The sequence below is a fragment of the Halichoeres trimaculatus genome, unplaced genomic scaffold, assembly GCF_033239565.1.
Source record: "Halichoeres trimaculatus isolate MK-OKI-2021-1 unplaced genomic scaffold, fHalTri1.1 fHalTri1_scaffold_13, whole genome shotgun sequence".
Lineage (NCBI taxonomy): Eukaryota > Metazoa > Chordata > Actinopteri > Labriformes > Labridae > Halichoeres > Halichoeres trimaculatus.
Window position 1 is genome coordinate 15116481 of NW_027437191.1, and position 24191 is coordinate 15140671.

At 39.3% G+C, this 24191-nt stretch overlaps 1 protein-coding gene across 4 annotated transcripts in view; it reads right to left on the reverse strand.

The window, feature by feature from the left end:
• Positions 1–24191, reverse strand: part of LOC141801688 (MAM domain-containing glycosylphosphatidylinositol anchor protein 2) — a 259025-nt gene that overhangs the window by 188099 nt on the left and 46735 nt on the right. The gene's annotated exons all lie outside the window — the stretch shown is intronic.

Sequence of the window (24191 nt, forward strand, 5' to 3'; positions counted from 1 at the left end):
TCGGCTAAGTTCAAGTTCAAACATCAGTCTGCTTATCTGGACATTTCCATCCACATAAACGTTAGTCAAAGTCACCAAGACTGCTGCAAATAATTGAATACCAACATTTCTGCCCTGACTTGGTAGAGTTCTGCACTTGTCACACCTTTAAACTTTAACGTAGGACATGACACAACTTTTAACACTAGAGTTATTATCTCCTCCACCTACATAGGGCTGGGCAATATCACAAGGTTTCAATTGATATTGAAGTTTCTATACGCAGTATAACACAAGACAGTATTGGTTGTATCAATAGGGTTCATTTTGCGACTCATTAAGCAATACATTTCTTCCCATGAGTTGCAAGTTTGTACCTATTTCTCCTTTCCCTGCTCTCTGTCCATGTTTCAGACACACAGCCTCTCTGCTCTGCCCCCCTCACTCTGGGACCTGACAACCACCCCACCCCCTCAATAATAAATATTCAACATCAATAATAAGAATAGGGCCTCACAGCAAGAAGGTCACTTCATGTTCCCCCTTTGCATTCGTGGGTTCACTCCGGGTACTCCGGCTTCCTCCCACAGTACGAAAACATGCTCATCAGGTTAATTGATCACTCGAAATTGTCCCTAGGTCTGAGTGTGTGAGTGAATGGTTGTCTGTCTCTATGTGTCAGCCCTGTGATTGACTGGCGACCAGTCCAGGGTGTACCCCACCTCTCGCCCAATGACAGCTGGGATAGGCTCCAGCCATCCATGACCCTGAACAGGATAAGCAGCACAGAAAATGAGTGAATGAATGAATGAAAAATAATAATAAAATAGTAATAAGAATATCAACACATATTGAGTATGTTTGATTATATGCATCAAAGCGTCATCTCAAGGCTAAGGCAAAATATCAGTGTAAACCATGTATCATGATATGGCCTGAAAATACCTAGATATTAATAAAACACCATACCGCCCTGCTCTAGGCTCTATGTCACTTTGTGGTGATTTGCAACTTAGACACGCACCTAGCTAGTTCTGCTGCCAATGCCTGGATCACAGATAAGGATTTTCGTCCAATTTTCCCCATCAGGGATGGTTGGGGTCCAGTAGCTTTCACATACCTGCTCAGTCATTATTCATCAAGTCTCAAAACAAGGCTGAGATTGAAGCCTGCATTTTCCCACAATGTTTATTAAGTCTGAACACTAACTGAAGATGCTCAGGTTTTGTCGCAGCATCGACTGATACAATGTGTGTGATTGCCTTTAATTAATACCCATAATGCAGCTTTCCAGAGTGAGAATACATAACCTTGCCAATGATCCATTGGAATCCATGAACCATTACAAAAGACACCTTTATTTTCATTAATTAGACAGACCTTGTAGATGTGGAGTGGAATGTGTAGCAAATTAGTCTCTAAAAAGCCAGTTCATTATTGGTTATTCTAGATTTTCCTATCACTTCATATTACTAAAAAGTTGAAAAATCATGGCAAAAGAGATGAATTTAATTAGAAACTAATAAGACTTCAGGGCAAATATGTGGCAGTATCTTTATAATTGAGTTCATTTCCATTCCAACTCGTAGTAATTAAGTTTGGGATTTGTACACTTGTGAGGAGTACAGTGTTTTATCAAAGGAAATCAGCAGTGAAGTGTACTCAAACAGACCAACTTTGCAGTGCTGCATCCACATATAAAGAGATGTGGCGCGAAAGGATATAAAGCCCTCTTCTACTACTCCCTAACCCTGCAGAGACATCCCACTCTCTTCAATGTGTAGTGCATCTTTTTATTCCTCCCTTTGAAATCCTACGCAGTGTTTCTCCTGCATCCACCCAAGTGAGAAAAAGGAGCACTGGGTGAGAGGGAAAGTAGTGAGGGGGGAGTGTTGGGGTTGAGATAAGGGAGGAGGAAGCCTACGAGAAAAAACAGATTCCCATTAAGCAAATTCCCCCCCGTTCATGATGTATAAATGCACGAGCAGTCATGACAGTGTTGCATGTGTTTCTCAAGTGCAGCTAAAGAGGCCACAACATTAGCAATGCTCTGAGAAGAACCAGTGAATCTGTATATTTCAGATGGACACAGGGTCTTTAATGTTTCATAGAGTAGTTTCAGTTCATATCAATCGTTCTGCACATAAAATATTTAAGATCTACTTGTTTATTGAAATATTTAACGCTTCGGCTCAATTCATGCTCCAAGAAGCTCCAGGAGACTTTTTGGCTGGGTATAAATTAGAGTTTTTCTGTGAATTCTGATTAAAATAAGATTACCACTGAGAGTCACAGATCCCCATACTGAAGTACAAACAGGCCACAACTTAAAAGAAAACATTCAACAAAAACCAAAACACATCTGTTGGAATATTTGAAGCTCTCTGTGATTTCTCACCAGTGAGGATAGAACAAATCACAAAACGTGCAGAGAGGTTGTTTCATGGTTCTGAGTGAAGGATCAGGTCAATTCAGAAAATACTAGATTTAAAGTTCCCGTGATGTCACATGCACCCACCAGCTCATACTTGGAAAATGAATGTAGACACTGTGAGAATGTGAGGAGAGAAATCAAAGCAGTGTTTGATACAAAGAAGCCAGTGTACATTAAAATCTGTGTAAAAGGACAGGGTAAAATTACTCTTCATGCCTCCACTGTCCATAGATTCGTAAAATAGTTCCCTGCAGTGCCTATACACACCACTTAAACACTATGATGCCATGTTTGTGGCGAAGTCAGTGTGGGACCATAGACTGTATATAGAGTGGACAGCGTGGCTCTGCCATTTACCATGGTGCAGTTTTGAAGTCAAAATTCCCCCGTCACACGTGCAGCCATTGAAGCAGTTTTGCAGCCAGAGTCTGTGCAGTAGAAACAATGAGGGATTCTGGGAGAATCTGAGTGGAGCCAGGTAACAAAAATAATAATTATTTTTTTCTTTCAAGAGTCTAATCACTTCTGGACTCTACCTCCCGACATATTTTACAGTCCCCGCAAAAAAAAAAATAAAAATAAAAAAAATTGCCGCTGTCAATCATCGTTCAACGTGACATAAAACCTCATTTTTAACTTAGTATAACTAATGACAACAAAACTTTTCAGTAGAAAGAGGACTTGAATAACAAGCAGCCAAATGGTATCTTCAAATAACCACAGCAATCTGGCGAGAGAAACATTTCTACGAGGTGTATTTTTTTTTTATTTGACCACAGCCCATCCAGAGTTACTGGGAAGCCGGATTTTTTGACCTACACTGCAGCCAGCCACCAGGGGGAGCAGTTTTTGTGGTGACCTCACTTCGAGCCAAGCAAGATGACGTCCATTTTTTTTACAGTCTATTTGTGGGACCAAACAGGAAGATGCCTGTAAATTGTCCAATCACTTTGGAGTAAAACAACAAACTAACAGAAATCTATTGAAGAAACATTTTCCATTAGTCTAAACTTGAATGCTGAACCATTGGTGTGATCTATACGAGTCCCACACCATTATGCCACCACTCACGTGGCGCTCCCTTTGGTTTTGGAGTAACTGCTGCCTTTGAAAGCTGCTCTAAAACACTCTTTGGTTCACTTTTTGGTGGATCTATTTAGTATTACAGGCTGTTATTTGACAGCAGCTCATAAGCATTGTCTGCCAGGCTCATTCTGATGCTCTGTGACCAAACTTTAAAGGGCAGCGTGCATATGACCAGCAGGGTCTCCTGTAGGATGTCTGTTCTAATGAGAGCAGGCTGAGCAGAGCCAAATGCAGTGTGATCTGTGATGTCACTAGTAATATGCTGGCAGGCCATAACCACTGGCTGGATGAGCAGCTCTTACTGCCGTGTTATTAACACAGATCAGTGTACCTGCCTCTCTTCAAACACGATAAGCTTCAACACACAGCTCTGCTCGGTTCACCGCATGAGCTGCCTAATACCCACCAATAGGAAATTAAAATGTTCTCTCTGAGTCTTGTTACCATCTTAGCAAGTCTAACCTCGAAGAATGTCTCAGAGTTTATTGGAGGAAAGGTTTGCCTTTGACCTCCAAGGAATAAAATCCCTTTAAATGCTGAAATTACTCTGGCTCTAGGATTGAATTCAGCCACTGACAAGTAGGGCTGGGACGATATGCTTTTCTCCCGACTCAGTTCTTAGAGCAATTTGGTTCTTTGATATTTACGTTTTCGCACTTTTATATTTGCTTTTTTAAAACCAGACCATGTGAAAAAAATTGAATGATGATGATGATGTCCACAGACTATATCAGGAGCCATATTTTCCCAAATAATGCGCATCACATGTAAGTCAATTAGTTGGATTTATTCAGGGTAACCCAGCTCATAAACAAAGAATGAAGTCAAGGATTTAAAAATTGTTTTTTTTTTTAACAAGAAAAAAGCTATTAAAAATTTTTAAACAAAAAAACTTGATGCTTCAATGCATCAATTTCTTTCTCCCACCCCTATGAAACAGTCAAGTTGAAATTTATATCCACAAGCTAAAGATTTGAAGCATTCGATCAAAAGACGAAGCAGTTTTTAGACAAGTAATTTTGCCTTAACGGAAACATACTATACCATTTTTAAAGAACATGCTTTCCTTTTTTTAACACCACTAACATCAAAAAAACATTATTTTACCCACACTGGCCACAGGATGGAAGAAGAGGCAAAAAAAGTCTTCATTTTTGTTCAAAATACGTCTGCACCAAATGTTCCATCAGGGCCTGGTTTAGCCCTTAGCAACAGTTTCTGTTCTGACTGCACTTTTGTTGTACTGAATAAAGTCTAGACACTTCCAGGGACAGAGGGACACATGATCTTTGCTACATTAACAAACAATCCATTCAGTGTGTCTGTTGGGAAATCATGTAAAAGCTCATTTGCAACAGGAAAACATACCAGAGAGTCACCAGTGTTTCCTCTAAGTACAAATGCAAGGGTTCACACAAAAAAATGGCAAATATCAGTATTTGAATCGCAAAAGTAATTAGGGATGTGTACTGATAAGATTTTATTGATACCAATGCCCTTATCGATTCTACTTATCGTTTCAATTCTTCTTGTAAATTCTTCCCTGTAGAAAAAGAAGCTTCATAGGTTGTTTTTGTCAACAACCTTCAGTTGAGTTTATAAGCGAATAAATATAAAATTGGTCTGGATCTGGAAATATATAGTAAATCAGTAAAAATCACACTATCGCGTAAGATTTGTTATATGTTATTGACAGAAGTAGGCAATCCAGTGTCTGGTTGGAGTGGGTAAAAGTATTGATTAATCAAAGCATCAAAATATTTTTTCCCCCAATTAACTAACCATTCAGCAAATCAAGACATTAAAAAAAATACAATTTCAAGTTAACTAAAGAAGCAAATGTGCTGTTTTCTCTATTCCTTAAGATCAAGTAAGTTCTTACACACCAAAATAACTATTTTGTGCTTTTAACCTCGGGTCAAGCAGTAAAAAACTAAACTTCTTACAAATAAAATTTTCAAATATGTATAGAACATCCAGTTCTTGAGATGCTGGCGTTTCCTAGTGGTCAGAAATAAAAATTTGTAGCATACTTGACATAGATGGGTAGTTACTAAAAGCCTGTAAATAAGGAATGAAAAGAAAAGCCAGCTGAGAATCGCCTTTATCTGTTATAATTCATTTTGCAGCAGCTCAGCAACGAAACACTTTGTGAAGAAACATGAAAATAATTTTTTGCTTCAACACCAGCTACTTTGTAAAATGCTCCCTTTATTTCTTCACCTTCAGCCCTTTGCACACCAGACACTTTTTTTCCACGCAAATATTTTGCACGTTATTCATTTTTTTCAAACCTACTGTTTTTCAATGCAAGCTTTCACACCAGCAAAATTGTGGCTTTATTTTTTCGGAGCGAGGTCGATTTTTCCAAAGTTTCGCTTGCAATGAGTACACATCCGACCACTCAAAATGCTTGTGTTGACATGTCACATACCAAAACATTCAACATGGTAGACTACTTGATCGTGCTCCCAGTTCTTTATGAGAAAAGACATGAAAACTGCAAAGATAACAATTATAAAGACAATGTTTGGAGAAGTTTGCTCCTGATAAGCATAGACAGGCTCGTCTAAATTTGCCTCACAATTTTTCACAATTTTGTGCCACTTTTTCTTGTCGCCGTTGGTGTGCAAAGGGCTTTAGACTGCTGAAGACTCAGAGAAGACATTGGGTATGGATTGTTACTGAGGATTTCATCTGCACTTCATTCTAAAATCTTATTAGCGAGACCTTTACTCAGCTGGTTTCCAGGAAATGAATAAAAACTACATCCAGTTTCTCTTTTAAAGCACTTGTTGGAACATCTGCAATGTTGATCGTACTAGATGAATTGTATCCCTGAATAAACAACATATGGTAGCTTCTCTGTGAATTTGATTACGCTGCCTCTTATCCAACCAGAATTAAAAAAAACAACTGAATCAGAAGCAGCTCATTTGTTCTTGCAATCAGTGGTGTGCTTCTGCTTTCAAAGCTTGTCCTGGGTCGCAAGTGAGTCAGCTGTTAAGTGCCCCGTTTGACGGAGATGAAAGCCACGCACACAAAAACAAGTAAATTCAGTTGAGGAGGCAATCAAACGAAAAAAACAGATTGGCATACAAATTCTGGGAGACTTTGTTGTTGCCCTGCAGGACCCAGAGGAAACGATTGGCGGGCTGTGAGATCGAAGGCAAAGCAAACTCTAACATGTGCTATTGTTGAAGCTTTCAAGAAGTTTCACTTAGCTTCTCTTCTGCAGATCTGAGGAGCCCGAGGAGCCACAGACAAACTTCTAAGATGTCTAAAACCTAGAATAGCACACTGACGAGTTTCTGTCTGTTGTCACTGCATTCTCAAATCTCATAAATATTTCATGCATTGTGTTCCCCAATACTGAGGTTGTGGATGACATTTCTTAAAATATAAAATAAAAATGGGACATTTCAGAAGACAGTGAGACGTGAGAAAAGCAGACTCTGCCCCAGAGATTGCAAAGGGAAGGAGTGAGCTCTTGGAACATCTGCGTCTTTACAGACAGTGTGGCATGTCAGTGCAACGGCAGAATGTCTGTGTCAGAGAGAAATTATGTTTTAAAAAGGCCTTTGTAAATGTGTAAATCAGACGCAGGCATTAGTCTACAATCCCTCTGAGCTGTGTTTCGCAGAGTCGAGCCACATCTCTGTTTGTCAGCGCTGAGGAATAGCAGCTGTCGAAAATGATGCGGTCCCATTAGTGACGGAATCCGAGCTGAGACGGAGCCAGACAGAAAGCCGCTGTGGGGACAAGATGATAACAAGGTACTCATTGGAGATGTGAGGGATGGTGTTTCATGCATCACTCTGTGTGTGTGCATGAGGAGGAGATGGAGGGGTTAAGATAAAGACAGAGACATAGAGAGAGGAGGGGAGGGAGAAGATTGAGAAAGAGAAGGAAACCGTTAAGGGAGGAAAAAAGGATGGCTGAGATAAGATGAGACAAATAGAGAGGGGAACAATGAGACAGGGGAGGAAGACAGAGTGAGTAGGATGGTAATCACAGGAAGGCAACTCTGAAACACACGAATCAAAGTGGTGACAGAGGACAGGAACACACAGAGGCCCAATAGCCAGCATGCCCAGAGATATTGGCAGGTTTATTCACAGGGAGCCACTGATCTGTCATCCTGCTCATTGTTTCACCTCTGAGCTAAGCTGGGTGCATCAAAGCTGGATAAAGACACAGGCACGCTAGCACAGCGGCTAAGGTTTAGTTAGGAATCTGAAGCTGGCTGATTGATTGTTTGATTAAAGACAGTTTGATATAGACGCATTGTTTACGTGTTTACGGTCCATATGACTGAAATGCAGTTCAAAGCATACTTCGACAGATGGTTAGCTGTTAGCTTGTGATCAAAGAAAAGAATACACACAGAGGCTAGTCAGAGGGGAAGACCGGCCACCAGGAGGAATGCATGGTAAGGAAACATTACACTTTACTTGAATCTGAGCCTATTCTGCTGACAGCTCTAACTTACAGCACAAGAAAAACATGCACTTTCATCTCTACGCCCAGTTTAACAGCTAAATATGAAACTGCCAACACCAGAATTAATTTTAGCAATGGTATGCTAAGATCTGAATACCATCTGCTACAATGTAACTCTCTTATGTTGTTTTTTTATTATTGTTTATGTATACTGTAAGCCTTGAACCATATTGTGCCAGTTAGGAAAAGCCAATATTTCCACAAGTAATGCCACTCTGATGAAAAACACATATGGCCAATTTTCCTGCCAGCTAAGATTAAAATACACACACACACACACACACACACACACACACACACACACACACACACACACACACACACACACACACACACATATATTGCTGCCATAGAGCAAATGAATCATGAATGAATTATCAGGATGTCATTTTCCTGACACACATATAGACGATGTTTGTTAAAATTGCAATTAAAAAAAAAAAAAACTGGAAAGGAAGGGGGCGCTAATGTTCTGTAAACATTGCCAAAAAGCATTAAAAAGAGGGAGAAGATAATTATTATTATTATTATTATCACAACTATTTCTGCAGTCAACACTTTGTTCACAATTTGTTTTTCTGTCGATGTCACTGTCTTGTCTTGTTGCAAAATTAAATCATGAAAAAAAAAAAAAAGGAAGAAGACAGTGAGAAAAAGCCATGCAGCAACATTAAGTTCAAAAATACAAAGACTATGTGGTAGTGCTAAAAACCAAAATCCTTTGAGTTCACTTGAGGCTGGCTGCAGAAACACCTGAAACTAGAGGAGGGGGATAAAGCCAATATACTCCATATATCCTGGGTTGTTGCACGTGAGATGTATGAAATGACTATATCGCAACCATCGAGTACAGATTGTCACGTTAATGTTTCAAGATGTTGGTTTGTAATTCTCTCCCAAGTTTCTCTTCCTTCACATTCTGCTGTTGGTAGGAGAGGAGGGGAAAAAGTTGTATGCATATCTCATCACTCACAGGCTTGGGGTTTGCAAATGCAAATCTTAAAAATCAAACTGAAGCTTGAATTGTTAAACTGGTGTTATTTTATGCATCAAAGGGTTGAATTTGAAGTTTATATAGTGAGTTAGAGTAAAGATCAGAATATTGAGATGTAAATTTTGTATCCTGATATAGCTTAAAAATATTGAGATATTAGTTGGAAGCCACATTGTGCAGCCCTTTCTGAAACCACATACACACCAAGTCAAAAATGACGATTTTCACGGCAGAAATAAACAAGTTGACAATTTTGTAAAAAAAAAAAAAAAAAAAAAAGCTTGGGTCTATGGGAGTTGAACTTGTAGTTGCTACTGATGCTATGGATACAGGAAGAAGAAGCAGAAATGACGCACATTGTGTCAAAATGTTGTCTGCTTGGGGATGAGTACCGAATTAGGGACTTTTGTAGGTACTGACCAAATACTGTCAAAAGTACCAGGTATCGATTCATGTAAAACCAAAAGGTACCATGTTTAGGTACCTAAACGCATCCTTGTGACTGAGAGGAAGTGGAAGATTAGGTGATTTTCCATGCTGGACATAAACACAGCATTGCAAGGTTATATATCGAAGAATAAATATATTAAAGGTAAAAAAATGAGATTTTGTTACTAAACAAATTGATATTTTTTACTACATAAACACAAAAAAGTACAGAAAATTTGTACCGTTGAGTACCGGTACCAATTGCCTGGTAACGGGCATCAGTACCATATTGTTTCAAATATGAAAGTTACTCATCCCTAGCATCACTGTTTTGATCAGGATACCATGTAAACAGGAATAACCCTTTTTGTCCACACTTGTAAACAGGTTTTTCAGAATGTTTCAGAAACCAGAATATTGACCTTAACCCAAATATTGACTGCATGTAAACACAGAGAGTGCATCATACTTCACTTTGCTCTAGTTATACGAGATGCTGTTTCATGCAGGATGTATTCCTGTGTTCTGCACCGACAGGCCTTGCACTGTAGGTTCCTTAATTGAGAAACCCAAAAAGAAGTTCTCTTTAACACCCATGTTTGCAGGTGAGTGTGGGCTTTCTGCGACCGGTAAATGGGTGCATTTGTGCGCCAGTACTAAAAGTGGGATTGTATAATTACTGCTATAGAAATATAATTGCATCCTTGAAATGTGGCAATTATATGTGGTAATTACACAGGTTGTATGAGTCAGACTTCTATGAGCAGAGTAGATGGCAGCTACCAAGCCCCATGAAGCGTTCCAAGGCCATTTATTGCATGTTATATTGATGACACCTCTGTTGCTTTCACAGCCAGGGCGCCTACTCTTACTGTTTCAGCTAATTACCATGGCATTAGGCTGTACGACTCTTTGTCCTTGGCGTACTTGCCAACAAACCCATGTGGATTGTGATGGTCTGACAGCTGTTTCTGATTTTCAGCTGATTATATGCACAACCCCCCGTTTTGATTTTTGTGACTGTGCTTAATTAAGATTTCAGTGATGACTCCCAAATCACTTTAAAACCAATAAATTGGATTGTCATTTGCAATCAAACTGTGTTTCAATCAGAGCACAGTTCTATCATGAGTGCATACATATTAAGATATGATGAAATGACAAAATGATGATGCAATCCCAGCAGAACTGGTGAGTGATCCCCAAATGTAGGATATTTACTTTTAAGTGATGTACAACAACAAATAAGGGCTCTAGTGCTCCCAGATATAGCCAATAAGGGAGGATTATATTCGCTTTATAATTTTAAATGCTTCTTTTTTCTTTGTTTACAACTTAATGTTCCTAGGAGGACATCTTATCCCTGCAGAGATGTGTTGCACATTTAAGATATTTTTAACTTAGTATATCACCCAATTAAAGCTATAATTAATGCAGCAGTGCATGCTTTAAGCAAAATGTGAAACTTAACACAAATGACAAACAAAAAAATAAGATGAAGATCCTCATAAAAGCTACAAAAACCACCAAAGACGGATCAGAAAAGGTTAAAGGTGAACCTCAGTTTCATGGTCGTTTATGGGCTCTGCTTTGTGCTGGTTGTGCTTCTGCAAGCATCGCCTTGTTCCATCATCTTGCCGTAGACAGTTGGACAATGTAATTTCATCTCGCTGAGTGATTGGGTTGGAGAGCACATGAATGTCGACTCTCGAGATGTATGTCTCTGTCTCTGTCTCGGAGCAAAAGTGGACCATCCACAAGGACATGCTAAATCAGCAGAAAGGTCACCCAGTGTGGAGAAGCTAGCGAGGCCTTTAAAGTCACATTGTGTGCCTCACTCTCAGTGGGTGTCCAGTCATTGCTTCTGGATACTATCTGTAATTGAGGCAATATCATTTTCACAAATAGAGGGAGTAAGATTTCTATGTGAACACTTCCTGCCTGTGTCAGATTGTATTGCACATGTGAATCACTCCATTCAAGAAAAAACCTGAATTACTCTCCCATTCAGCTGAAAATAAAAGTCCACAGTTAATAAAAAAGGTCGAAAAAGCATCTCATGTCAGGCCTCTGAGCTGTTCTCAATGCGCTTTCAAACTGTCGACCGAACTTTCTGCTTTTGAAATAAAAAAGAAAAAAATAGCTGTGTTTATAACCCCAAATGGGAAGTTTCCAGCAGTTAGCCACAGTGTACTCGTGAGTTGGTGACAAACCACCAATAAGTCCAATATAAGAAACCTTTCAGCCCAGCAAAGAAAAAGACAACTGCACACTGTGTTGTGATTACACCCAAACGCTCTTGGTTGATTGCGTCTGACACTTTCTGGAACAAGGGCCCAACAGTTCTTCAAGCAACCCCTGACATCAGTAAGAGCAGGAACTTCAAGCAAGCATGTTGGCCTGTAGTCTGCAGACAACACAGAGTCACTGCTGATGATTTTTCAAGGTTCCTGCTGCTGCAGCATGCGCTGAAAAATGGTGAGGGTGGTGTTGGTGCATTACAGCAGTGAGCCTCATTAGTCTTTGTCTCAGTTCAGCAGCTCTTATTATGAATCCTTTCATCATTTCTGTGTCTCTGTGTGTGTTTGTCTTTTATCTGCCAGAGCCTTCATGTGTGTGTGTGAACATTTTAAAATGACATTAAAAGAGTATTGGATCTAGTTTTTTATTTCTCCTGTTCTAATATCTTAAAGTGTCAAAAATGTATGAATTGTTAAAACAGATCCACATCGGAAATCTCGGGGTTATAAATATTCAATCAGTTGAACTTTCTATTAGTTTCAATCTCAAGTTTACATAGGGGAAGTTTTATCCAAGTAGCTTCAGTGTCTTTTTTTTTTACTGAGGTAGTTGTTTTGAACGGGCAGTCTTCCACACCAGTTAGTATAAGACTCTAATAAAAAGTCATTTTTTCCTCCCCATAACTAACTTGACATGTTGTGAGCTAGTATGATACCTCATGCAACGAGAGGGTCATTAAACCATGAAATTGAGAATTGTAACCCTGCCTTGTAAAAAAAAAAAAAAAAAAAAAAAAAAACTGAGAAGGGGGAAGACAGTGGAGTCAGAAAACAGGAGGAGCAAGAGAGACTGTGTGCATTTTTCAGTGTTTCACAAATCAATCCCTTCAAACCACTGGATCATTATTTCTGTAGCCACTAAGAAGCCTGGTCACTTAAAATTCTCCACATTCTGCAGCATTTGTTGAAACAACTGATGACGCTGGTTTTCTTTGTAGGTTCTTCACACATTTCTCCTAATGCAGATAAAGTGTTGAAACTTGAAACCTTTGCTAATGGCCATCCACTATCATCGTCAGCAGCTTTTACTCACTGAAAGTCTTGTTCACTCTCTGGCAGAGATAAATGTAAAAGGATTAACTCTAAGCCTGTGACTGCATGAAAAAACATTCCCTAAACACTAAGGTCATTACACAGAATGCAAAAATCATTCATGAATCAACTTTCACAATATGTACAAACAACACAAATTTAGTTGCAGAGGCCTACCACTTTTGTTCTCTTTTATGTTCTTTTTGCAGATGCCATTTTTTGTGTGTATTCATGTTCCCCTAAAAACATTTTCACTATAGCCTTTGAGTTTGTATGAGCCTAGTTTTTGCCACCAGTTTTTTGAAATGTTCAAAATGGCATAAGGAAGAAGTGATTAAATGTTTGAGGTGAGGATACAGATTTTTTTTTAAAGGATTCTTTATCATTTTGAGATAGAGCCGGTTCCACCATATGTATATATGACTCCACCATAAATGGTCGGATTGCTTTGCAAAAAAAATATAAGAGAAGGTCACCATAATTTCTGACAGATGTAAAAGTACGATCCAGATCCTGGCAATATTCTGGATACTAAGATCCAGAACATGAAATATGTACTGGGTCATCATAATTTTCAACACTGTCAGGAAACAAATTATCGTACAAACCTGCAACTAACACCAAACTGTAGCAGCCAGTCTGCTGAAAGTGAGTATAACATTAAAGTAGGACTAAAGTGTTGCGTGACAATCACAATATGCTGGGAGGAGGTCTGTGCTCTCTGTGTGCTTTTCTGTTTTGTTTTTGTTGTTGTTGTTGTTTTTTGTTTTGTTTTAATCTATTTAATCTTTTGTGTTTGGTAAAAGAAAAAAAAAGTGGTTTCTGAAATGTTTTGATTCATCCATTTCAATATTTTTCAGGTCATGATGTCATAGCTTATCTGACCTTCCAGGCCACTGTATATCAATTAGCTTGGCTTGGTGCAACAAGTGGAGGCAGGCTGAACAAGCAGCCATGACTCAATCAAAGGAGTAATGCTGTGTATGTGAAGCTCACTAGTTAAGACACTGTGTGCTTGATAGTTCATTGTTCAGAAACAGAGAGTTCTTGGAGGGTCTCCAGCACCTTAAGGTGTCCATGCAACCAACAAAGACTGCAGAAATTTACAGCCCCCTGCCAAGTATTACACCAACATACTCTTATTGCATCTTTTACACTCTTGGCTTCAATAAGAGATATAAGTGTGAGAGTAACTGTTTAAAAGTTTTGGAGTTGCTGGCAGATTTTGTAACAGCCAGCCAAAGCTTCTGGAGTGGCGTCGCCCCTCTGTAAGCTAAGTTAACCATTTCTTGACTTAGCATCATGTTCAGCACACGGGCGTGAGAGTTGCCTCAAACTGCCAATCACTTGGCAAGAAAACAAACAAGCACACCCTGAATTAGATGAGGCAGCTTTTAAAGAGAGCATCTTCATATAAAAGGCAGCACCTCATCTATTTGCTGGTGAACACAGGGGTTAAATCTACAGACTACTCACACAGCAGAGTGTTTACCTTTGGCAGCCTCGCCTGCACAGCACACATAACATGAGGTTGTTAATCTGTTGACAGTGAGATCAAGACAGTGTGATTTGGTGTCATATAGTCAAATTTATAAGGTTGGCTTTGCTCACTAAAACATGCATTCGAAATGTTGGATATGTCTGTAACAGAACTCTGACAAACACGTGTGATTGTAAAGTTTACTAGCAACATGTCCTCCCATCTGTTGTATCTCTCCACGTCCATGTGGAGTTCAGAGAGCTGCTGGCAGAGGGATGAGCCAAATGTTATCAGAAAAAAAGAGATTTTAGTTTGTAGAACATCAACTTAGATTACTAAATCATAATGTGAAACATAAACCTGTTCATGGTTTACAAAATGTATTCAATGTCTTTCAGATTATAAATAATCTTTGTTTACAGATTTCCCCTAAAAGTCAGTGAGGTTAGAATTTTATTGAACTCTTGCAGTAGTGCTGACCTTTTATTTTCCAGAGGGTTTTGGTGTGTGAAGCAAAATAAGCCATTGTAATCTGCTTTCTTCCCTCTATTCAACAAACAATCCGTTCTTATTCCCAAACCTCAGCAATAAAGTCCCTTTATGCAGCAGACAGATTTCCAAATTACCTGAAGTGTATCAGAAACTCTACATCCCAGGGGGTTACCAAACTTTAAGTCCTCAACCCTTTCAATAGTGGTGCCAGAGAACGACCCCCTGCCATGGTAATAGAGAATAAATCAAAGATACTTACTTCAGCTGATCAGTAAACAATCAGACTTTATATGTGCACACATGGTTGTGTTTCCAAATTTAATCGTTATTCTGGCTTTGTTCACTAGAGGGTATTGTGTCAACAAAGAAATGTGGAAAATATATCTGTCCTTTTTCCTTTTTTTTTTTTTTTTTTTTTTGCAATTTTATGCACAATCTAACACATATTTTTCTTCTATTTTTATAATAATAGATAAAATATGCAATTGTTAATTTTTAATAATAATTATCATTGTTATTTATGTATTTATTTATTTATTTATTTATTAAGGCATTTTTCAACCCCCTATCAGAATTTCACAACCTCCACTTTGGGAATTTGTAATCTATCCAACCACCAATCAAAAACCCTTTACCAGTAAGTTTACTTTTCCCTTTAAGAGCAAACCCAACAATGTTTGCATTTTTACTAATCTTTTTTAGGATGGTGACTCCTTTGCCAAATTAAATTAGCAGGAATAAAAATGTTGTTGCTTCCTGGGCTAATGCCCCTGAAGTAAACCACAGTAAAGCCTCTGTGCAGTTCACAGTATGCGGTTGAAGATAGAAAACTGATCAATGGAAACTGCTCTAAGGAAGCCTTGAACCAAGAAATGACAATATACTGGTACACAGGGGAAAAAAAAGTTCTGATTGGAAAGTTTTTACCACCTAAACTTGGATTTATCAGAATTACTGAAAAGGTATGAGGCATATCAACCATCAATGTAAGATAATATTAAACCAATTTTTTGATTATGTCTTTACAAAATGCAACAAAATAAAATAAAATTAAGTACTATATTAAGTTAGCTTTCCATACACTGTGCAACCATATTTCAGTTCACAATAGTTGCAAGACTTAACCTGCATCTACTAGACCTGTTTGATTATCGGTGCTGATATTTGGCATTTTAGGATTTATTTTAAGGCTAAACCATTTTAAACTGTGTTGTTTTGCTCTGATGCAGCTGTACCTCTCTGTCTGCAGTCACTACTCTGTCTCCAGCATTGTCCCACCCACAGCACCAAATGATTGGTTACACACAGAGCCATGGCCCAGGTAACAGCCAATCAGCAGTGAAAGCTGTGCATGCTCAATGCTCACAAACACTGCAGAGAGGAGAAAAAGTTTTGCTGAGTGGAGATTTATGTTTTGAAAGTAAGTCTAGGCAGCAGACTGTCTCGAAATTGTATTAAACATCCCATTCCCAGGTTTTCAAGTTTTCATCTAACTTTACAAGATATGCCACTGGGTCCTTTTCAATAAACATTTGCTTCAAGATGTTTAAATGAAGTTAAATGTTGGAGTTTGTAATAATGTATATTTTTTATTTTCACTTTTACTGCAAACAAATGTCAGCCTCAAATTTCAGTTATTGGCCTCCTTGACTACTGATAATAGTCATTGGCCCTGAAAAAAACACACTGGTCTATCCCTTATTAATCAGTAGAGCAAGGGTATTAAAACAAGAGAAATGGGTTCTGCATTGGTGGATTGAGAATGTTATGAGGCTTAAACTGAAGGACAAACTGATGAAAATTAGAATTTTAAGGAAGGATGACTTTGGATTTTGATCCCAAATCCTGCATCACAGAAGTTATTGAGCACAGAAGCTTCAGAGTTCAGGAGTTTAATAAAACTTGTGCAACTAGAAATCAAATTTGTAATTTCAATCTTGGCAGAGACTAGCATTTTTAAAAGGAATGAAAAGTGACTGCTTCAGGGACAAGGAGCCAATCTTACAACTTCTAATGTGCTGAACAGAACAGTGAGTTCTTGATATAATTTTATATTTAAAGAAGTGTGTGATTAGATTTCATAAACGTGCAAAAACCATCAGAACTGGCCTTTGGTAAAACTTATTAAGAGCTGTCAAAAAAGAGCTCTGTAACTCAACTGGACTGAAAGATGCATGCACAAGCATAGCAACAGTATCCAAGTCTTGAATGAAGCCTGTCTCACATATGCTGACAGTCCTTTTAATGTGACTATAAAGGAAAATGTCTGATATGCACTGGCAAGGTGGCACCCAGACTGAGGTGAGTAATAAACTTCTGGATGTAACATACTGCAGTGTAAATGTGCAACATTTGGGAAGGTGTTTGTGCGGGGTGCAGTTTGTGAAGGGTGTAGTGAGGTAATAAAAAAACTGTGTTGCTCTGTGGAGTGTAAAATAGGAGGGTTTGGCTGTGTTGCAGGAGGGGAGGACAGCAGGGGAGAAGGAGAAGAAGCACAGGTTGCTGGGGTAATTTAGCTCTGATGACAGTGCGTTGTCGTGAAGCACCGGGGAGGGAAGCCCATGCATCACACTGGAGCTATGTCCGGCGTGCAGTCTTATGATTGATCACCTCACACCCAGCTTTAATTTAAAGTCAATGACGTCTATAGATACCTGCCAGAGACGAGCAACGTGTAATGTCTCCTCACAGGCCGGGCTCTTGCACTTCGTGAATTGAAGCGATGCCAGCCGCCACAGAGAGCTTAAGCAGCCCGATCATGCCAGAAACAAGAGGAAGAAGAAAAGGGCGCACTAAGTGATCACTCATACAGCCGTTTGATGTCTTGCAGCAGTGTTCACTGGTAATTTGACAGACTGAAGACGGTGAAGAGGAAATGCATGAGGCACAGTTTTAAAGTGCATGTTTGCCTGGTCTATTTTTTGTTTTAAGTTTTAGAAGCAGATCACAAGCACTTAAGTCTTTAACAACATGTCATCTACACTTTCACATCTACCTGCCAATTGTAAGCTCTGTTGGTGTTAAACTTCTCTCTGCATCCATTATTTTCCACATTAATCTGACAAACAAGATGAGAGGCATATCAGAGTATCAGAGTGTTAGGTGAAAAAATGTGATAAGTGTAAAACGGTTCTCTCCATGTACCTGGCAACTTTTTGTGTTACAAATGACGACAGACCTCCCAGGGACAAAAGATCACACCCATTAAATGATTCATTTCCTCCAGAAATGACTTTTTATTTTTGGAAACAGGCTTTTGGGCTGCTTAAATCTTTGAAATCTGAACAGGGAAGTTATGCTGAAACACAAATCACATCCTTTTATGTAAGATCAGTACTCTTAAAGGTCCCATATTATGCACAAATCACTTTATTAAGTCTTTTAGTGAAATTTGTGGGTCTTTGGCTTTCCTCCCAGCCCACAAAATTTGATATTTAATGACAAAACCTGTACTTAGTAGTGCTTGTGAATGTAAAATCCTGACCTAAAACGAGCCGTTTGGAATTTCCGGGGTTTGCTGACGTCAGCGATTCCCTTTTTTGAATATTCAGGAGCAAGTCTAACCTGATTGGTCCACCGGAGCTAATACCCCTGAACCCCCTCCCCGCCCACTCCTCTCCAGCAGCAGGGAGAGGAGTGTGGCTGTAAACAACCACATAGTTCCATGCACAAGCTTCCCATCTCGGAAGAAGACAAGACTAAAGCCTGGCTCACACTTCAGGATTTTAAAAATCTTAAAAGATTCTGAAATCGGGTTGTATCTCACACATAAGGAGAATCTTCACAGATCATCTTCTCTTAAATCTTAAGCACACTCTAAGAACAAGATTTGAAAATACTGACCAGCACACACAACAGGATTTCACCAAGATTATTTGACCAGAGAGAGTGATGCACCACATGTGCTCAGTTGTTTGATCTGAGGTTTTTAGCGCACTGGTGGGACAGGAGGAGAGAGAAGCAGACCTGTCTGCAGCGGTGCCTTTCATCCATTACGCTCACGCAGAGGGACAGAGGTGAAACTATTGCTGTATCAGCCAATAATGGCATGATCTCACACCGATCACTGATAAAACAACAGTTTGCTACTGTATGAAAATGGCATGATTATGTGTTATTTTTAAAGGCATTATTGAACTGGCTCGAGTGGGCCAGTGGAGCGCGCAGTCAGCTGACCCGGAGCCTTTCAGTTGCACTTTGAGCCTGCGTTTGTTGTCTGTTGTCCGGTCTCTTGTAAGGGGGCTGTCTCTCTCTCTTGGCTGTTGTCATCCTTAGTGAGAATGAATGTTGTAATCATCCAGGTAAATATCAAACATGTTTGAAAATTATTGGGGCGGCTCTGACGAGTCTGTGAGACGATCGTGGGGCTAAAGATTCATCTGTCAACCGCTCACAATAGAAGATAATCTTGGCCGAACGTCAGGGCGTTCATTCATCAAGGAAATGTTCCAGCTACACTCAGTAAAACTGTGCATGTAGTCACTTCATGGCCGGCTGCTTTTCCAACTTTGGACAGTACAACAGAGGGCTAGCAAATAGACTGGTCCTGAATCAAGGCGCATTACCAACCATCCAACAACAAACCTGGGATCCTGGAAATGTGAGTATTTTAAATGCTGTGTGCTGTGGAGCAGATGTAAGAGCTTTTCCTCAGTGTCCCCCCTGTCTCTGTGTTAGCTTAAGGATGCTAACTTTAGCTGCGGTTAGCCTGTTGTTTTAGTCTGTAATGTTACGGTAAACGAGCTTCGCTGTTTTCTAAACATTGTGCACTCAGAGCTCATGGCGCCGCTCTCAGTGACAGAAGAGCGGGGCGGTATCAGCGGTGGCTCATTTACATATGAAGGTCACGCCCACTAAATCAGAGCGTTCTGAACAGAGGGGCTATGAGCGCCTGGAAACAATGCTGCTGTGCTTGATTTATTGGCTTTTTTGGACCAAAACATGTTACTACCATTTCATGAAGACATCAATGATCCATATTAAACTGCAGAAAAGGAGCAGAATATGGGATCTTTAAAGTAAAGGTGGGAAACATTACAGGTAAAAGAAGGAATCACTTTCTTCTGTTAACTATCATCTTAATTGATGTAATGAATACTCTCTTGTATGTTAGATGTTAAAGGTGCTTTTTCCAATGTGTGCAACTCTTAAATCACCCCGTTCAGTCTCTCTTCTCTCATAAACGGGATCTAGTTTTGTCTTGTGGTCTCATAGTATCACTTTCATTAAAGCACACCCTCAGGATCCCTGCAGGCAAAGCTGTATTCTGATTCCTTGTCCGTGACCTCCACTCTTGCATTCATAATGCAGGACCTGTCTCGGAGGACATGACAGGCACCTCCACAGCTTCAGGAAGCAAGCCTGGAGCAGCAGAGGTATGAATATTTGACATTTCTTCAGGTGTAAAGATATGTGCTACAGGTTCTACATATTTACAAACACAAACACACAGATATTCACAGCGCGGTATATTTGGCTGGGACCCAGGATCTGTGGGTTGGCAAATGCACATGCAAACACAAATCTGGCTGCTACAGTAAACAAATCCTGTCGTGTAGAAATTAGAAAATGAAACTATGTTTAAGGGTTTGGAAACACTGGTGATGACTTTTTATTTGTATTAGTATTGTGCTTGTGTGCTCTTATTGTGAAGTTTTGATGACAATTACCAGGTCATGTGTTACTTTAAGTAAAGAAAAAAACATGTATTTGCATAACATGAAAGCTATGAAAGGATGAACAGCAGGAGAAAGGCTGTAAGCCTCACGAGAGAAAAAAAGAGTTAGCAACATTTGATAAATTATGCTTTTTGTTTGTGGGTGTTTTTTGTTTGTTGTTGTTGTTGTTTTTGTTGATGTCTGTGTTGTCTAAAATGAAAACTAGTTTCTAGTAGGGATGTTCCCAGTGACAAATTTCCAATTAAATTAAAGTGTAATTAAAATTCAGACGGCTGGTTGAAAGTTTAGAAAACAGTCTAGTCCCTGGGAGAAACAGATCGTTGTGTGAGTTCTTGTAAAAATCAAAAACCACAAAAGAAAATGTTAAAAGCGAAACATAACATTTGGCACTAAAAGTGTCTCTCAGCCTCTTTATACCTTCACTATTTATTAAACCCTCAGGTTTATAAAGAGACCCTTTAGGATTTGGTTTATAAAAACTTTTACAAATTAAAAGTTATATAAGAAATAATAAGACAAAGATGTATTATAGCTGATTATTTTTGCAATAAACAGTATTTATCAGGACAAAACAGGCTGGTATTATAAGGAGGAATAGAATCCCTTTGTATGAAGCCAGCAGAAGGCTATCACATGTTCAGCTTGAGCAAACTCCAGTACAGGGCATCCACTGCAGGGGAGGAGGAGCATATGTCAGTTTTGTTCATTTCACGCACACTAAACTGTGTCTGAATGTGCCATGTCACCCTGTTGCTCCAAATCTGTGTCTGCACGTGCATACCTGTGCGTGAGCGCGGGCAGTCTGTGGAGGCAGCAGCTTATCTGCCATAGAGAATCACATTTTTGGACACACTCCATTTCACACTGTAATTGAGATAAGTGCCTTTGCCCTACTCATCCATGTGGAAAACACAGAGGGAGTAAATCAATGTCCAGTCATAAAGCCTGAAGGGTCAGAGGGGAGCTCTGGTGTTGTACAGTTTAGTCAAAGTACATTATTTCCACACTAGGCCCAGCACCTGCTGCTGCCAAACATATAAGATGGTAGGACACTTCAAAACTGCACATGAATGATTTGATTCTAATGCGACCCTTCTCAGACAGACGGGGCATATGCAGAACTGAGAACGTGCAATAATTACAACATGGCTTTCACTTGAACAGATTTGCAAGCCTGATTAGCACAAGTGCTTAAAAAAGGCATAGACATATTTGAGAAGTGAGAATTGGAGCGCTATAATCTGCCACCTTTCGTCAAGCCTAGTTTTCCGAATGGTCCTCCTATAGCAAACGGCTATTAAATAAGACGACAGATAAATAATCCAAAACTATGGGTTAGCTCTGACATCCTTGCTGTGTAATGGAAATATGAGAAGCATTTGACCCAGTACCCAATGAAATGAAATGCTACAGCTTCTCAAATAGAGGTAGGCGATACTGGGATACTAATTTTGGTATTGATCTGATACCAAGTAAATACAGGGTCAGTATCGCCAATACCGATACTGATACCGATTCTTGTTTATATTTAAGGTTGATGGATCATCAAACTGCTGACCTAATGGTGTTTTTGTGTTTTTTTTTTCTATTGATTATGTTGTTAAAACCTAGGACAGATTTGGGCAAAGTTGAAAGGTGACCACAAAAAATACTTAAGTGTCATGACAAAAATTCATGTTCAGAAACAATACTACGGTAACAAAACAAATTTTCCCCAAAACATTGTGTTGTGTGGAATTCTTTTCTTATGAAAAGACAGAGTTGAAGACTACAGTACAAAAGCAGACACAGATGGTTGCCACGTTAATAAAACTGAAGCAGTCAGTGCATGCAGGAGAAACAATTAAACTAGAGTATCAATCTTTTTGCACTGGTATCATTTGATCTGGATACCAACGTTGGTATCAATATTATCGATATTTGGATTGATCCACCCACCTCTACTCTCAAAACAGAAAATTGTTTTTTTGTACAAGCAGTGTTTCATGTGTCCATTAACTGCACATGCACCATTTTCACACAGATCATATTTCCCTGATCATTTCACCAAAAGTAGGCAGTATAGAGATGTCATAATGTTGTACAGCAGTGTTGGAACTGACACATCAATTCAAAGCTTCTTATTGAATAGGCCACTGAAAGACAAAAAAAGGTGTAAACTTGGACACCAGGCTTTATTTCCAAGACCACGTTTGATAAATTGTTAGGTACCAAAAAAAACTACAGCTATTGTGAGCGCATTGTAAAGTCCTGACAAATATCACAGTTAGCTACTTATCCTAAAACTTAGCTTGAGTTTTTGGTCAAACAATGTCAATGTGGTGCTGCTACCACTAATGTCCACATGCCTGTGTTGGTTTTGCATTGCCCCCCCCCTCCCCCGGATTAAAATCCTAGCAAACCATTGCACTGCAAGATACCATCTTTAATTTCTTCTTGTTAACATCTGAAAAGGGGGGTCACAGCACAGTGGTAATTGCCATTGACCTTAGGTAAAGCTGGTGACGGGTTGCTGCACCACTGTTTCAATGATCCACACTCAGCCCTCCGATAAAGAAAATATGAACATTTTTAACTGTCAAGTCAGTCTGATGCCAATGGTAGGGGCCACTTACTTAACAAAACATTAACCTTAATAGTGTTCACAAACAACTTTTACCTGTTTTTCTCTTTTCAAGTGTCTGATCTTTTAACATTAATCATCAACAGCAGGTTTTTATGAAGACATCCCAATCACATAACTTGTGTTCTGATTTTTCTTTTTTTCAATACCAGTTTTACATGGTAAATCCAAACCTGAGATAGAACACATTAACAACAGCAACTTACTGCACATATCTTAGAGTTTCCCTTACCATTATATGGAGGCACCTGCACCCCCCTGGAAGTCCAGTTAAATTTATTTTCTATACAGCACCAGATCACACCTGAAGTAATTTAGAATCACCTGTCTCATAAATCAGGTCTCTACCTTGTTTCTTTGTTAATTGAACAGACTAGCCTTGTTTTATTTATCTGGTGTACATGATGGGTTGTCATTTGTACATAGTCGGGACATCTCCTCGTGCTCTTTCGCGTTCATTCACAGACACACAAACACGTGCGTGCATTTCCACACACAGAAAAGTACATTCTGTATAGCGGACAGAGAGCTGGGAAAACCACAACAAAAAACATTTCCTAACGCCTTCTCTGTGAAGATGCAACACTCACTTCCCTGCACTTGCACCCCCTGCGACGACTAGGCAAAACACTGTATCTTAGTATGAGAAGGCTTATACTCAACACGAGACCTTACACCTCTATCAGTGAGTCTTGTGGAGGGACATATTTAAGAACCTCTCTGTTCCTCTGCAGCTTGATTGATTGACGGCAGGTTATCAGACAAGATTAACAGAGAGTGAGACAAGTGAGACAAGAAAGTCTGAATCCTTGATCAGGTATGATTTTCTTATACAGATGTAAAAAAAGACACAGTCTATGTATAGGAAATAAACACACACATATAGCTGCCATGTAAAAATGCATTGTGAGGTTTTAAAATATTATTGCTTTGAATGAAATTACAAGTTACCAACATAATGACTCACAGTATGTCCTGAATGCAGCCCGAAAGCACCAGGTTAATGAGAGTCCCTGACAGCATTTAATGCACCATTTGTGCATGTTCCAAGTGCACCAAACTCAGAACTACATCAAAGAAATTACTACTTTTCTTCACATTGAAAGGCTTCCAATTATACTGTCAGCAAATCACACATAACTTATTCCACTACAATGAGCC